Source organism: Orcinus orca, chromosome X (assembly GCF_937001465.1).
Source record: "Orcinus orca chromosome X, mOrcOrc1.1, whole genome shotgun sequence".
In the NCBI taxonomy this organism is placed as follows: Eukaryota; Metazoa; Chordata; class Mammalia; order Artiodactyla; family Delphinidae; genus Orcinus; species Orcinus orca.
The window spans coordinates 126702396-126719502 of NC_064580.1; positions in this window are offsets into that span (position 1 = coordinate 126702396).

A 17107-nucleotide genomic window follows, 5' to 3' on the forward strand; every position below is an offset into this window, starting at 1 on the left:
GTAAAATACTAGGCTTACTGTAGGTACTCAGTAAATGGTGGCGATAGATCATCATCATCATCAAAATCCCATTATCGCCATGAGAAATTTAAAGCAGTTGGGGTTGACACTACAGGCTATTTTGGATTGAGGTTCTGTGGGTTTTCCAGTGCCTTCTTTGGTGTTGCAGCACACTAAGTCTTCCCCGTACTCTGCCCTCAGCCCATTTAGGCTCAGGGGATAAATATTAACGTCAACATTCTAAGACCATATAATTGTAGCCGTTGCAGAAGCTGAATATGGAATCTGTTCCAACATCCTTAATTAACCAATGAGAAACAGAAGGTAGCTGGTGCCAGTCAGGACCATAACCCTGCTCTTCTGACTCCAAGTTGACTGATCCTTCTACTTTCCCACTGCTGCCTTACAGAATGAAGGAACAATGCAGCAGACATACAGCAAACTGTACATAACACAAAGCGAATGGTGCCCTAAATATACCCGAGCGTGGCCTGAAAGCAAAAAAGAGGGATTGCTTTATAAAGGGATGTTTTTCATCAAGGTCATTGTGGATCACGTTCTAGTTTTGTAGTTCTTGTGTTGGGGAGGTTCAAGTGCAGTTCGTTTCTGCTTTCCGTGTAGTTACTGGATTCTATGACATCAACATAAGTCTGGTTTGTGATCAGCTAATTTATATTTTCTGCTGCATATTTTACTTTGATCTTCAGCTGTAGAATGGCATCGTGGAAACACACAGGTTCGGGAACCAGTGACAGTGCTGGACTCAAATCCCAGTGCTTGAAGGAGGAGCTATGGGAACATATGTATATGTATAGCTGATTCACTTTGTTATAAAGCAGAAACTAACACACCATTGTAAAGCAATTATACTCCAATAAAGATGTTAAAAAAAAATCCCAGTGCTCTCATTTATCCCCTGTGCGGATGACTTGAGGCATGTTTCATAACCTCTCGGAGCCTCAATTTTCACATAAGTAAAGTCAAGGTAACAGTTTTTATATTGTGCAGTTGTGGTGAGGAATAGATGAATTAATCCATGTAGTGTGGTTGGACCATTGCCTGATACCTAGTATGCACGCAGTAAATACCAGCTATTGTTGTTGCACCCATATTTATGTACAAGACTTTATCAATTGGCAGTTGCTACCATCTTAGATTTGATGCAAATATTGAGAAGCATGAGACATTTAAAATCTTCTGCTGTGGCGATAATGCTCTGATATCACCTTATGCTTAGACAGCACTCTCACTTTCTAATCTTTCAATATGTGAATAAATATGGATCGAGTGCCTGTTCTGTGCCAGACACTGTTTTATCCCTGCGAAAAAGGCAGGATCAGTGTAATTATCTCCATCTGAAAATGGAGAAAGCGTGTGTACCAAGAAGCTAGTGGATTTGCTTTATGTCACGCTGCTCTTAGTATTTCAGGTGGGGCTGGAGCTCAGATCTTCGGACTTTCCACCCAAAGCCCTTCCAGCTTTATTCCGCTTTTGTGCCTAGCACAATGCGATTGGCCAGAGGCAAGCTGAGTATCAGGGATGCTCCAACGGGGCTGATAAAAAAAAGAAGGCTAGGAGCCACGAAGAGCTAGAGAGTCCGAAATGTGAAGTCCAGGAAGGAGCGGAGTTCAGAGGAGCGGGGAGCAGTCGGGTGTCCGGACACCAGTGCGGGGAAGGTGGCAAGGTGCAGCCCACGACTCTTACAGATGGCCTGGCTGACCTGAGTGGGCTTCCTGTCTCCACGGCAGCTTTTGTCCTGAGGCACCTTCGGTGCAGAGCTAGGCTTCGGGCCCTGTGCAGGAGAGGCAAACCTTTCTCTTGAAAGGGTTTCTCTTGTCTTGATCACAGTAAAACAGACTAGCATCATTGTAAATCAATGAAGTTTATCATTGCAGGTTAATTACAGGTGAGCACAGACAGCTTTGGCAGTAATTATGCCTGTGAGTGGAGTTCAGTGTGGGAGAGGAAGATTCAGCAAAATGAAACGGGCTGTCCTGTGTGTATCGAGATGGCCGTCTTGACTTCCCCACAGCCACGAGGATGGGCTGTACTGATCTGGCCACATTTTCCCCTTAGCTCCCGTGGTGACCAACTGCACCATTTGCCAGATGGTTCAGTGGGGTGAGGGGACAGCATGAGGCTGTGACATGTGACAGACTGAAGTTAACTGACCCATGTGGGAATTGGGCTGATAGCTTTCATATAAGGCTTTCAGAATCTCATTTCACATAAACTATAGAATTAAAAGGTTATGTAAACAGATCCAAACCAATTGACTTTGGAGTAAAAAACAGCATTCATTCTCATTTCTAATCCTCATCAATTTTTTAGACAGATGTCTGGGGTTAGGGGTTCGCATGAAGACTTAGTCTGAAAACCACAGGGCCCTCATATGGACTCCGAGAGGACTTGGGTACCTATCGATCGCTAGCTAGTGAGAATATACTGTTGGCCCTGAGCAGGCAACTTTAAATGTCAAGAGGTTCAGGAGTAAAGGGTTGACTATCCCCTAAGTCAGAGTCTCCAAATCTCAAGATCCTTAGTACGGTTGGTCTTGATCTGCAGCGCCTCTGCGGAAGAAAATGCTGGCTTTAAAGAGCTCCTTGAATTTCTTGAAGTATGAAATTCCTCTCCAGGTTGAAAGTTCTTTTCCATTTCTGTGCTGCAAATCTGTGAAGCATAGGAATCAAAGTCAAACATGCTGTCGCACAGAAAGTTCAAGTTCCACCTTTAGCTGCGGATAAGGAGTCTGCTTCGCGGTTACCTCTGGTGCCTTTCCAGCCATACTCCTACTATCAGGGCTAACAACACACAAGACCGTCAGCGTTCAGGTTTTCTGTGGTGTCATCCCTATCCCTGCCCTCCTCCCCTGCAAACACCCCCCTCCTCCTCCCTGGCTTGTGGGGGTGTAGACTATTGAAATGCACTTGTCCTTCCTTCTCTACATTGTCTCTAAGTCTAGCCCAATTTTTACATTAAGGCTTCCACCTGCTTCCGGTTGCAGAATGACCTTGGAATCTTTTGCTGCGGGAGCACAGCTCTCTTGCCTTCTAGCTAGTAATTAGTGTCAGGGGATGTAAACTGCACGGGTTACAAATAGAGCTAGGAAAGGTGAGACATGCTTTTTGCTTGGAAATGTTCACATCATGGAATAATTGGAAAACTTGAGTGGTGAGCCCATGCTATTATATATATAATATAAACGTGTATACATAATGTGTACATGTAAATATACATATCTCTATACATACACACACACATATATATATAATTTGTAACAGGATATGGCTAAGGTGCAACTCGCCCTCATTCTTCTATTTGGAGCTGAGTTTCTTCACACTGCAGTATTCGTTTTGATAACCGTGCGGAGACAGATGGCATTTTGTCCTTCTTCCAGAACAGAGGAATAGTTTGCCGAGCTATAGCTAGTATAATGAGAAGCCGTGTTAGATGAAGCTGAGGTAAGACCAGAGCATCTGTCAGTCCTCGCGTGCCAGATTGGAGATGCTGCAGACAAAGTAATATTTCAACAAAAAGTTGAAGCGAGTATAGATTTGTGACCAAAATGATTGCATTTGATAACAATGCCATAGCAGATGTCCTAGAGTTCATGCTTGGTTTTTATTACTGCTCTGTGAGTGTTTTTGGAAGCGAGACCTACCGGCACAGCTTGTATGGAGCGTGTTCGTTATAAAATTTTATTTTACAGAAAACAATGAGATGGAAAATTTGTAGCTAATTTGGTACTTTCCTACTCTATCATGTTTCTTCACTTATTTTATTTAGGGAAAGAGTCTATTCTTGCTTGATTTACTTTGGCGCTTTCTCGCCTAATGAAAGAACATCGTGTTAATTTGAAATAGAGAATGAGAAACCCGCGTAAATGTTCATTATCTAATATTATGTTTTCAGTATGGACCATGGGAAGATGCACCTTAACCTAGTCAGCGCTCTCGTTTTCATCCATTCAGACTTTTGTTTTTTATTACTGAGAGTAATTTTTTTAAAAGCCTTTTTAAAGGATCCCTGATTAGAAGAGAAACCGGAGCAAGATGATTTGCCGACTGTCTTTCATCTGTCGTTAGATTAATAGTTGATATTGCCTCAGGAAAGCAATTGTTTCAGATCCAGATGATTTAAGGTCTTTACATATGGTGACAAATGTGTTTTAAGGGTACATCATGCCTTTCTGGCCTGGGTGCTGCATAAGGCAGTGTTAACATGACCGTGTAGGAAAGTCCCTTGCTCACAACGTGTGCATTATATGAAGGACCATTATTCTGGGTTTCGGTGGGACGGGAAACAGCGATATAACCTGATCGCTTTATAACAGATTCCTTATTGGGAGAAGGCAATTATTTTCAAAGGTTGCTGAATGTTAATAAAAGGTTACATGTAGTAGTCAAAATGTTATAGCATCGCGTTTACAGATTGGAAGATAGTCCAATTACATACCAGATTATTTCCTATTACAGGGGCTGTTAGGACCATTCCTGTGCCATCTCTCGTAAGTGAACTATATCCACGGACAAGTGTTCCTGTCTCCCTATACCTCAATGGCTCTTGGGAAACATATGTTTTAGTTTCTGGCACTCCTCTTTTTGCTTCCCTTTGAGGTCTTAACTTGCATCGTTCTATTTCCTGGCATTTTGTGGTGTTGGAGTCTTTGGGTTACGATGAAAGCAGTAGCATGGTCGTGGGTTTGCCTGAATGGGTTGATCTGCAGTTGTTTCGTGGAGTGCTAAACCATACCCCTGGCAAGTCTCAGTTTCAATTGGAAATGTTATGATATAGTAACACACTAGTGTGTTAAAATAGATAGGCGTGTAATTAAATAAACATGTCTAAGCTGAAAGAAGAAAAATAACCCATTCAATTTTACTCTCATCTACTTAAAGGCAGTCTCTCGCTTGTCTGTTGTCCTTACATTGCCTGCTTTCTCAAAGCTCTTTTATTAAATGATTTTTTTTTTGGTTTTTAAAGAGGCTTGAATTTTGTGTTTTTTTAAAACACTGAATCTAATCTAAATAATTATCAAATACTTCTAATGTTATGAATGGCATATCCAAGGCACTAGGCTTCTGGGACTTTAAACTTATTTAAATTTGTTATTTGAAAATGTTTACATTGCATTGCAGAAAAGTTTGGTGTACTTTTAACTGTCACACCACAGAGAATTTCCTTCTCCTCCCCCTGGCTCTGATCAGATCACCTGCTTGCTTATAATAATTCAGAGGCCCAGAGGAGAAACTTGGCCTAGAGGAGAAACTTCTTTGTATGGCATTCAGGGTCTTTCACATCTGCCCACCATCCCTCCCCATCCCTCTCCCATACTTCACACCCTGCGCTCCAGTCCTCAAAACCCAAGTCACACCAAGGCTTCCAAGTATTCCACACCACCCCGCCCCGGGCACATGCCCTAGCCTTTGAGTAAATTCCCCACCCTCTGTTTCCTCCTTTAATTGCCCCTGTGAGACATGACACTCATATTCTGGCACTGAAATTCTTGAAATTCCCAAATAGGTATCCTCGTGTGAACTGTTCTACAAGTTCCAGGTGCAAATATAGCTATACCTCTCCTTTTTTCCAGTTCATTGCTCAAGCTCCCACTTGCTCCTTAGCAGGAAATGCAGTATCTCCCTCTTGATACCTCTCTTTCCACCCCCACCACATGTCTAACAGGTCTGGGGGTTCCCAGAGCTCAGAGACGTTGGGCATCATCCTGGCTTTTCCATCTGAATAAAGGGAAAACTGGAATCTAAGTTCACTCTTGCTGTTGTCATGCGGGGGGCGCTTTTGAAAGTTGTCAAAATTCAGAGGTTTCAAGGTGATTTTTCTTGCACCTCTCACATAGGAAAAAAGAAAAATACACAATTTGATTTCCATAGGCCATCCCGCTATCCTAGTATTTCAAAAAAAGGAGAATTTTAGTGGCAAAATATTTGTTCCTGATAACAGACAAGACCCTACATTTGAATAACTTTCAAAATATATTCATATGAAATCAACAGAGCAGGTAAAGTTGCCCCTTGGTATAGATGAAAAAAATTGAGGCTCAGGGAAGTTAAGTAACCTGTTGAAGGTTCTAAAGTAAGCTACGTCATAGATTTGGGCCCAGAACCTGTTTTTGACTGTGCCTCTCCTTTAGATTTCTGCTTTTGCATTTTGCATCCTATTTGTTCGCCCTTTGGCGGCCTAGCTCCGCCCTTCCTTCAAAGCTTGGGGCCATACTATGGGCTGTCTTTGCTCTGAGCTACCTGGAAGGTGCAGTCCATCTGGCTGGCCCCTCAAAATCCAGCTCTGACCACTGGGCTCACAGCAGAGGCAGGGAGGGAAGAGTTAGGCCACTTTTAGACCCATTCTGATCAAAGAAAGATGCAACCAATTGAAAGACCACTTTCTCCTAAGTGACTTTTCACGTTATGATCAAATAAGCGTCGTTTGCCTTTTCCTACTTTAATTATTTAAACCCAAGATAGAAAGTAAATTGTTTTTCTGTTTTATCTGCCCAGATGTGACTAGCAACCAGGGTGACGATTCTGTGTCCATGTGGACAATTACTGCGCTCAGGAACTTACCTTTAGAATGACTTTTGCCATTATGCCACTTATTAAGCAAAATGTGCTAATTAAAAACAAGAAATCAAAGGACAGTTTGTGAGAGAAACTGCCTGCAGGGTACGAAGAGGGCAGACTGTACTCTCTCAGGGCCAGCGCTTGGGCACTGTTTCTTATTGGATAAATAAATGGCGTAGGCACAGTGATGACCCAGGGAAATAGCAGCAGCCTCATTTCATCCTCTGATAACTTAATCCTGTACATAATGCTAACCTCAGACCCTGCAGGATTGCTTTTGCAAGACCAGGGTTGGCTTGAAAAACAGACAAAGAAATAGTAAATTAAATTCAAGATTGAAAGAAATTATTTGAATCCTTTTTTGGTCAAAATAGGCATATTCACACCCCAAAAATAAGCTCAGTGAGACTAACAAAGTTTACAAATAAGCGACTTGGCAGAATCTATTTGTTCTTCCCTCAAAGAAACATAACTTTAGAAAGGGTAAGATTCCCCTGGGAGCGCTGTGAGGGAAGTTTAACATAAAAATGGGTAGCAATATTGAAGAGATATCTGTACCCCCAAGTTCATTGCAGCATTATTCACAATAGCCAAGATACGGAAGCAACTTAAGTGTCCATCAGTGGGTGAATGGATAAAGAAAATGTGGTATATGTATACAATGGAATATTTTTCAGCCGTGAGAAAGGAGGAAATCCCGCTATTTGCAATAACATGGATAGCTCTTGAGGGCCTTATGCTAAGTGAAATAAGCCCTACAGAGAAAGACAAATACTGTGTGGTATCACGTATATGTGGAGTCTAAAAAAAAAAAAGTCAAAGTCATAGAAACACAGAGTAGAAAAGTGGTTGCCAGGGGGAAATTGGGAGAGCTTGGTAAAAGGGTACAAACTTTCAGCTATACGATGTACAAGGTCTGAGGATCTAATGTAAAAATTGTGACTATAGTTGATAATACTGTATTGTATAATTTGCTAAGAGTGTGGAATCTTTTCACAGTGTATGTGTACATCAAATTATCACGATGCACACTTTAAATACCCTACAGTTCTGTCAATTACACCTCAATAAAGCTGAAATAAAAACAAAAACAAAAAAATGGGTAGCAGATCCCAACGTTATGTACTAAGTTTGGATGAGTCTCATTTCCAGGGGTCTGTTGAGGCAGTCCTGGACTGTACAGGTAAGAGGTCACAGCTAGCCTTGTTCCATGTCACCATTCCTTATAACCCCTGTGCCTTAATAGTGACTTGTGGCCAGTATTAGAAGAGTTTCCATTATTTAGATCACCGTTTTAGACTAATATTCAGACGACTCATTTGCATGCTGCTGACTTTGGGTAGATCTCATCTCTTCTTTGCACCAAGTATGGCTTTTCTACATTTCACTATGTTAACTCCTATTCTTAATAATATTTTTTATTAGTGTCCATTGAAAGAAATTGCGGTTTTTTAGGTTTGGTGCAAAGATATTAAGTGGTCCCAACAAATAATAACATACATATCACGCAGATCTGTAGTTCTGTGCCTCAGAATGCCAAGTCACATAGATCTGTACACTATGTGCAAATCAATGGAGAACCAGAGTGTGTGCATATTCTACATAAATGGTAGCACACTATATATGTAATTCTGTAACCTACTTTCATTCTTCAAAAAACTCGAAAAAAAAAAAAGATGGCGGCAGGAAATGGTTGCAGACATACTTCCATGTCCAAAAAAAAAAAATCACCTTTTTTATCGGCTCATCCTAGTCCAGTGAGTAGCTGTGTGTTAATTTATTTAACCTGACTCCTGTTGAGGTACATTTGGATTTCTTCCAGTTTTTCACTATTCCAAAAAGTGCTACATTGTTAACAACATTCATAACATAAACATAACATTCATAACATAAACATTGTTAGGAATACTGGCTTTTTGTATTTTGTGATTGTCTGCTTCAGGCTGACCTTGTTCAACGTTGCTTACGTGGGAAGTAAGTGAGCAACAATATCTAATTGTAGTTTTTATTTGTGCTGTTTAGATGGTTATTGAAGTTGAATATACTTTCATATGCTTTCCACTTGCTTTGCTATTCTTATTTTAAAAGATACCTTTTGCCATTTTTTTTGTTTTAATTTCTTTTTCCTTCTTAAATTTTCAGTTTGTAGGAGCTCATTGTATATTGGGAATATGTTCTTTTATATTATCATGTAGTTGAAAATATTTCCCCCAGTTTGTCATTTTTCTTTAAATTTTGAGATGTTGTTTTACTACATGTAAATTTTTTTTTTTTTTTTTTTTTTTTGCGGTACGCGGGCCTCTCACTGCTGTGGCCTCTCCCATTGCGGAGCACAGGCTCCGGACGCGCAGGCTCAGCGGCCATGGCTCAACGGGCCGAGCCGCTCCGCGGCATGTGGGATCTTCCCGGACCGGGGCACGAACCTGTGTCCCCTGCATCGGCAGGCGGACTCTCGACCACTGCGCCACCAGGGAAGCCCCTATATGTAAATTTTTAATTTTTAGTTTCTGTGTGTTCGAATTTTCCAGACTTTTAAGTTATGGCTTCTGGTTCTTGTGACATGTTAGACGTTTCTCACCTTAAGCAAATGATCTTTTATATCCTTTATGGTATTGCTTTATTGTTGTTATATTTTTGATCCATTTGAACTGAATTTGATATAAAGAGTCAGGCAGAGTTTCAACTAATAATGTAGCTTTAGAGTTAGTTGATTTTTCTCCCATTTGTTATCCAGTTAACCAAATACCATTTATTAAATAATAATTATTTTCCTAAATGATTTATCATGTAGGCACATATGATAAAATTACCATATATAGTAGGTTTTGTTTCTAGAATGTAATGATAAAATTACCATATATAATACGTTTTATTTCTAGAATGTATTTAATGTAATACTTATATTTACTTTTGGAGGCTGTGTCGCTTATTAGAAAGAGCGTAACTTTGACGCCAGTCATACCCAGGCATGTTTAGATCATTTTGAAAGGAACTTTTTTTGAGTGCCTACTATTTGCAGGTATCTTATATACAGTTCTATGATCTCTAAGCTGTTTGACCTTAACTTCTCTGATCTTCACCTGTGACATTTGGATCATATACCTACACCCTAGGGTTTTTGTGAGTCTCAAATGAAAAAATGTAAGGCAGTCCTTGCTTTCCACAATAGTGCAGCACCATAAAAGTGACGATGTAAGCTGAAACCATGCCAAGTGTTCCCACTGATTAATGGGGAAAATTGTGATCGTTCCATGACCTTTAAAAATCTTGTCAAAACATTACAAACTCTTTTACTGTCAGTTAAAAGTATATAGGGGAATGAAATAAAGCTATAAAATGAATATTTATTTAGTGTACTATAATTTAAAACAGTAGAAACATTGAAAATTCAAGTGTTTATTAAATTTTTCTTTATTGAAAAAAGGTATCAAGAGTAGTTTGAACAGTATTTGCTTTCTTGTTGTGTAACTTACAATATGGAGCAACCATCTTTTCTATGCCTTGGTGAGTGGTCATACTCTTTTTTCAAGTTTGGGTCAGTTTTCAATATTTTAACCTTTGTGCTTTCAATATGGTGAAATATCTCCAAGAGTCTCTTCGATGTGAAAAATTTTGCCATTGTCACTTCCTCTGGGACTTCATCGTCTTTTTCTCACAACTATTGTTTTCATATTTGCTGATTAACTCACCTTCACTGGGGTCCTCTGGCTGCATATCTAGGGTCTCTTGAGTTGCTGCAGTGCAGCAGTGTCAACAGTCCCGTGGTAAACAATTTCTTCTGTAACTCCATTTATGTTTGATTCAGTTTTTACTTCCAGTGTTACCACATTTTGTTTCTTTGCTTCACTTTCATCTTTGTTGGCTGATTCCCTCTTTCGATTATCCATTTTTGTAAAATGTCACGTGGTTTATCAATGACCCACAAGGAGGCAACACAACCATGACACACTTTGCTGTGTGTCCCTTTACTGAATAACAGACACTCGGTGAGCAATCACAGACTTTGAAAGAAGTGACATAATTGATCAGTAGTCATGATGCACATCTGTTATTTCTGTGGTGATTTATGGGGTGAAGAGCTAAGAGTGAAGCTTGTAGTTTATGCAATTATTCACAATTCCTATACTGTGATAACTGAAATTTGAACGTGTGTTTTGGGGGACTGTTCCTTAACTAAACTGAAGTGACTGAAATTTGTGCATATCAGAATTGTGTGAAATGAGGACTGCCTCTAAAGTATATACCATAGTGCTTGACATATAGTAGGTGCTCATGAAAGATAAGCTCCCTTTTCTTTTCCCTTCTGATGGATCTAAATAACCCTACACAAAACTTTACTGTTGATTGGGGTTACTCATTGAGTTCATTATTTGAGGAAAGGAGATGGATTTGGAAGGAAATCTGTGAATATATGACCTGCACAATATGTTTGATTTCCATATTTTTGCACCATAACTATAGCCTTTTCCTTCAGCTGCTACTAATCTCCCCACACTCCCTCCTATCTTCAGGGTTTCCTTCACCAGTTTGGGGCATTCGTTTATAATATTTTCAGGTTGATTTCTGCTATCCACCCTGACAATTTTTGACAAAACTCAAACATTTATTGGGCTTTACATCTAATATTTCCAATTATTATTTATAAATGTGTGAGTTTTAAAATTAAATCTTCTCTCTCAGAAAAAAACAAACAAATGTTCCCAAATCACACAGACATTGTTAAGAGAACGTGTGTTTTATCAGTAGGAGCAGAACTAGGTAGGAGACCAAGCAGAACGTTGATTCTAGTGGTAATGTCTTAAAAATATTACTTTTAATGGTATTGGGTTTGAATTATTTATTGGCTCTAGGGTATTAGAATGTTGAATTTATTGTGGAACCTTGAAATGTGTTGCTCCCTCTTTTTGCTAGCACCTTGGGACAGGTATGCCATTGTTGCGTTCCACTTCTTCCCCTGTAGGTCTTAATTTAGTATGTGAAACGACTCCGAAATACCAGTTGTAGACTCGTCATGGTTTATCTTCCACAGAAAGGTGGACCACCATTTTGCCATTCTTCAGTGAGATTCCAATTGCTGTTAAGTTAAACTTGCTAGAAACAATAGTAGTTCTCTGGCATGATGACTCTTCATGGCCATCTGTTAGGGTGGCACCGTGCCCACCCATAGGGTGGTATGCCAGTTTCAACAGGGCACAGGTGCCAGCCAAACATAGGTTTAGAAGGATAGCCTGCAAGAACTCAGCAAGGAGATCCTCCAAGTGGTTAGTGATGCCAAATTAGACCCACATGCTTCATTACAAGGGATCACATCTGTTGATGCTTGTGGGCATTATATTGTCAATTAAGGCTTTCTTTTTCTGTTTCTTTATTCATTCCGACTCTGGACTGGGAATACAGAAAATCAGGGGCAAAATTTGTCCTCGACCAGCAAAACAATCAGTGTTTCCCATGTCTTCCCCTGATGTCTGTCTTCCGCAGTCCCAAATTTGATTCTAAATTATGTGAATACTAGGAGACACATGACGTTAGTTTATGAGACTCTCTGTTGTTAAAGATAACATTTAGGAAACAACCAACCAACTCAGTCTCAGATTATCAACAACATTCGAAGAATTTATCTGCTGGAACTAGAGACTGTGATTCCAGTTAAGCCTGTGTCTTACGTGTTATCTGTTATTTCGTTATTGAAGGATTATTTTCAACCAAGAATGAGACAGACCATAATGAGCCATTCATTATCCAGTGTTCTTGTTCAGGTCTGGGCTGCAGTGCATGGCTTGAGTCCAGAATAGTGTTACTGCACATTTGTGTGTTTCAAACTGCATTACAGGTTAGGTACATGAGGCATGAGGGAAATACAGCTATCTATGCCATATAGAAGGACAGAAAGCTTGAAATAAACATCTTGGAGATTTAGGAGCAGAGGCAGGGCTGGGGTAGGAGGCGTTTACTGCTGTATAATAGAGACCGTGGTAGTAAGAAAGAGCCTCCTTTAATTATGGGGTGGAATTTTAAAGGTTACGTCAGCCACTTTCCTCTCCTCCAAATGTCTGTGCACCCAGATTACAGATAAATTCATGAAAAGTTAATACTATCATAGCTTTCATGGAAAAGAAGCTACAGATTTGGGAATGTATTCCTGATTTTTGTGGTTGCTATCTTGCCATGACAAGTGTTTCTTCTCTTTCCATTCTTCCCTTGGTAGCACTACCGTAAGCAGAAATCGGAATTAGCATAGAAACAGCCTGAAGGGATGTGGATGGTGGCGGAGGAAGAGAAAGAGAGCAGAATGGTAAGCACACCAGGCTTTGGAGTCACAGAGACCTGGCTTTGAATCCCAGCTTTATTAATTATGAATGCTCTTATTAAGGCTACTAGCTGCTACTACCAGCTATGTGACCTTGGGCCAACCACTGAAACTCTCTTCTGGTCCTCAGTTTTCTCATCTGTAAAATAAAGATGATAATACATATATAAGGTACCTGGCACGCGGTTGGCACTCAACAAATGGTAGGTATTAGTATTAGGGTTATTATTTTTAGGGTGTAGAGTCAGGGAAAGGAAGGGGTGGCAAAGGAATGATTTTATTTTGTCAGCATAGAGCCTAAGAGGGCCCACTGGGCCCTTCCTCAGCCTTATTTTGGAGAGCTGGTGTTGATTTCCCACCACATTCACCACACCCACAGTGGCTGTCCTACGTGCTCGTCTTTCTCCCCCAGCCTCTAATCCCAGCATGATGTCCCTCACCATGCACAGCTGACCATCCTCCTTTTCTGCGTAATTACCCTTTCTCTTTTCTGTGCTATATTTAATACACAAACGAATGTATGTATGTATATGTCTGTATATATACAGATATATAATAAGTTTTATGTTGGATATAAAGAAAATTGTGATGAACACCCATGTACCCACCCTGAAGCTTAAGAAACAAACATTACAAACACTACTGAAGCTTCCTGTATGCCACCCCACCCTCATTTTGTCCCCTCTGTCCCCACAGTGGCCAACACTACACTACTCTTGAGTGTTCTTTTGATCATTTCTATTGCTTCCCGTTATAATTTTATCACATATGTGTGAATACTTGTCAGTGCTTTTGAGCATTATATGCATGGTGTCATAATGCCTGTTTTTCCTTCTGCAAGTTGCTTTTCTCACTCAACATTATGTTTGTGCAGTTCATCCATGTCGATGCATGGAGTTCCAGTTCACCCATTCTCATTGACATAGTGTTTCATAAAATAAGTGTAACATGCTTATTTATCCATTCTTCCTTTGATGGCCCTTTGGACTGTTATCTGTTCTTTTGGCTGCCAGTGAACGCTCTTAAACATATCTCTTCATATTCATGTGCAAAAGTTTATTTAGGTATATACCTAGGAGAGAGTTTTAGGCAACTTTTCAAGAAAAATTTTTAAAATTGTTAAAAAAAAGCAACATCGATTAATACATCCACCAGCATCACACAAACTTCTCTCAGCCCCACATCCTCACCAGAGCTTAGTGTTGTTGGACTTTAAAAGTTTTGCAAATCTGCTGCTGTAAAACTATACCTCATTTGTGGTTCTAATTTGCGTTTCCCTTATTGCTAAAGAGGGTGGGAGTTTTCCATGTTTACTGACCGTTCATGGTTATTATTTGGTGAAATGCCTGTTAATGTCTTTTGCCTGCTTTTCTGCTGGCTTGTTTGAAGTGACTGTCTTTATCTTTAGTAACACTTTTTGCCGTAAAGTTGATTTTATCTGATATTAATGAGTGATTCCACCTTTCTTTGAGGTCACAGCAGCACAATGTAGCTTTTCCCGCTCTGTTACCCTATGTTTTAGATATGTCTCTTGTAACTAGCCGATAGTTTTTTAAAAATTCAGACAACAATCTTTATCTTTTAACTGAAGCATTTAGTTCATTTACATTTAATGCAATTAATGACATACTTGAGTTTAAAAAAAAACTATTGTTTTTATACTTTCAATTAGTCTTGCCTGTTCTATTTAATTTTCCTTGCATTAATTGCTACCTTTCACAGTGCTTCCATCCCCCCACATCTACTTGTTTAGAAGTTATACACCCTATGTTTATTATTTTAATTATGTATTTTACTTCTATTAATTTAGGTTATCATATGCATATCTAACTTACTTATTAAAGCCTAATGACAATGAATAATTTTACCTTTCCCCTGGGGAACGCACAGAACTTCAAACATTTTTACTCCATTCGTCCTCCTCCCAGCTTATACTACCATCAAATATTTTATTTCTATCTGTTTTTTAAGCCCACCGGATGTCATGACTAGTTTAATACAATCAGTGCTCATTACATTTGCCCACACATTTACTATTTCTTTTTTTAATACTTCTTGCAGCTCAGACCTTCCATCTGTGATCACTGTCCTTCTGCTCAAAGTATATGTTGTAGAATTTCCTTTAGTGAGGCTCTGCTGGTGGTAAATTCTGTTTTGGCTTTTTTTTTTTTTTTTTTTTTTTGCGGTACGCGGACCTCTCACTGTTGTGGCCTCTCCCGTTGCGGAGCACAGGTTCCAGACGCACAGGTCCAGTGGCCATGGCTCACGGGCCCAGCCGTTCCGCGGCATGTGGGATCTTCCCGGACTGGGGCACGAACCCGTGTCCCCTAGCATCGGCAGGCGGACTCTCAACCACTGCGCCACCAGGGAAGCCCCTGTTTTGGCTTATTTTTAAATGTCTTTATTTCCCCTTCATTCTTGTAATATAGTTTTCTGGGTATGGCCTTTTTTTTGCATGTTGAAGTTTTTATTACAGTCTCCTCCAGCTTCCATTGTTGGTATTTCTCTGGCTTCTTTAAAGGATTTCTCTTTTTCCTGTGATGTGTCTGGGCATAGATTTCTGATTTTTCCCACTTAGGAGTCGTTGTGCTTCTAGAATCTATGGATTAAGGTTTTTAGTTATGGAAAATTCTCTGCCATTATTTTTTCAAATACTGCCTCTCCTCCATTCTCTCTAGTTTTTCCCTCTGAGTAGAGTTATGCTAAACCTTTACACACTGCATTCCAGATCTCTTAGCTTCAATTTCATATTTTCTCTGTGCTCCAGTCTAGGTAATTTTTCCAATCAATATTTTAGTTCACCATTTCTGTCTTCAGCTATATTTAATCTGTAGTTTAAACCACCCATTGAGACAGTATCAGCAGTTGTATTTATTTTTAGTTCTGTTTTTAATTCTCAGATTATTGTGCTCATTGTTGCTAGTCTTATTTTCTGTTCATTGTTTTGCTTCTATCTTTTTTTTTGAAGATTCATATTATTGTATATTCTCTCTTAACAGTAATACCTATAATCCTTAAAGGTTTAACTTTGTTCTTTCTTGTTTCTTCTGAGTCTTGTTCATGGTAACTTGTTCCTTTGTGTGTTTGGTGATTATTATTGTGTTACTATTTGACTGTACTTGTTAGTCTGTGCGACTCCTGTAGGTCTGGGTTGAGGACGCTTTATGCATAGATGACTCATGTGCTTTTGCTGGTTAACCGAGGTGCTACTATACTGAAATATCTTCTAGGCTTGGTGTTTCCCAGTCACGATAGTTGAATAAATTCAAATCTCAATTCCTTCTAAAGGACATCTCTAGAAACAAATTCTTGAGGTAGGGGTGTGGTAGAGGCTATTACTGTTACTGCTATTACTATTGCTGTTACTATTGATTTCTGTTCGTCTGCTACTGTGGTGAGGAATGGTTTCCTTGTGGGCTTGCTCTGATGGCTACCAGGTTTTGTTTCGGGACTGTCTTTCACTGATGATGTACCACCTTCAGGAGGGCCAGATTTAAGCAAGGACCTCAGGTGCATTTTCTCCATTTGCCTAAGTCCAAGGATTCAAGTTCATTTCCAGCTCCCCAAACTCTAGGTTGCTGGCTTATTGTCACCCTGAGCCCTCTTGCCGATTTCTTCCCACTCTGCTCTGGTTTCAGATTTGCTCCTTCTTCTACTTCCCCCTCCTCCTACCCTCCCCTGCCCCTCTTCATCCCCTACCTCCCCCCTTCGCCCTCCCCTGTCCTCCCCCTACTCCACCCCCTTGGGTTTCCCTTACTTTCCTGTGAGCTCAGCAGCACATTTAAAAACATATTGTTATAATTCATCCAGCATTTAGGAGTTTTGAAGTAGGAAGGCTATTTAGAATATCTTATTCACAATATTGCAAGAGCAGAAGTCTACCTTTCTCTTAATTTGCAACTCTCAAATTATAGTGCCTTTTTTCTTGCAAGTTAACACCTCTTCTCCTGTTCTTGACCTTGTCTCTGCCTACCTCCTCTGAAACCTGATTTTATTATGTCTCTCACAAGTCTATTTCACCTTCAACCTTTCTTCCCTTCTGTATTCAAATACCCTTGGGTCTCCTCCCTCCCAAGATAATCTTCCCACGTATCTGTTACCTCTCAAACTACTATTATCTCCCATTTATTTAACTAATTAATCAGTAAATATTATTATAAATTTGTTATGTACCAGGAACTACATTGGGCTTTAGATGTTGTCACATAAGACAGTTAAGGTCCCT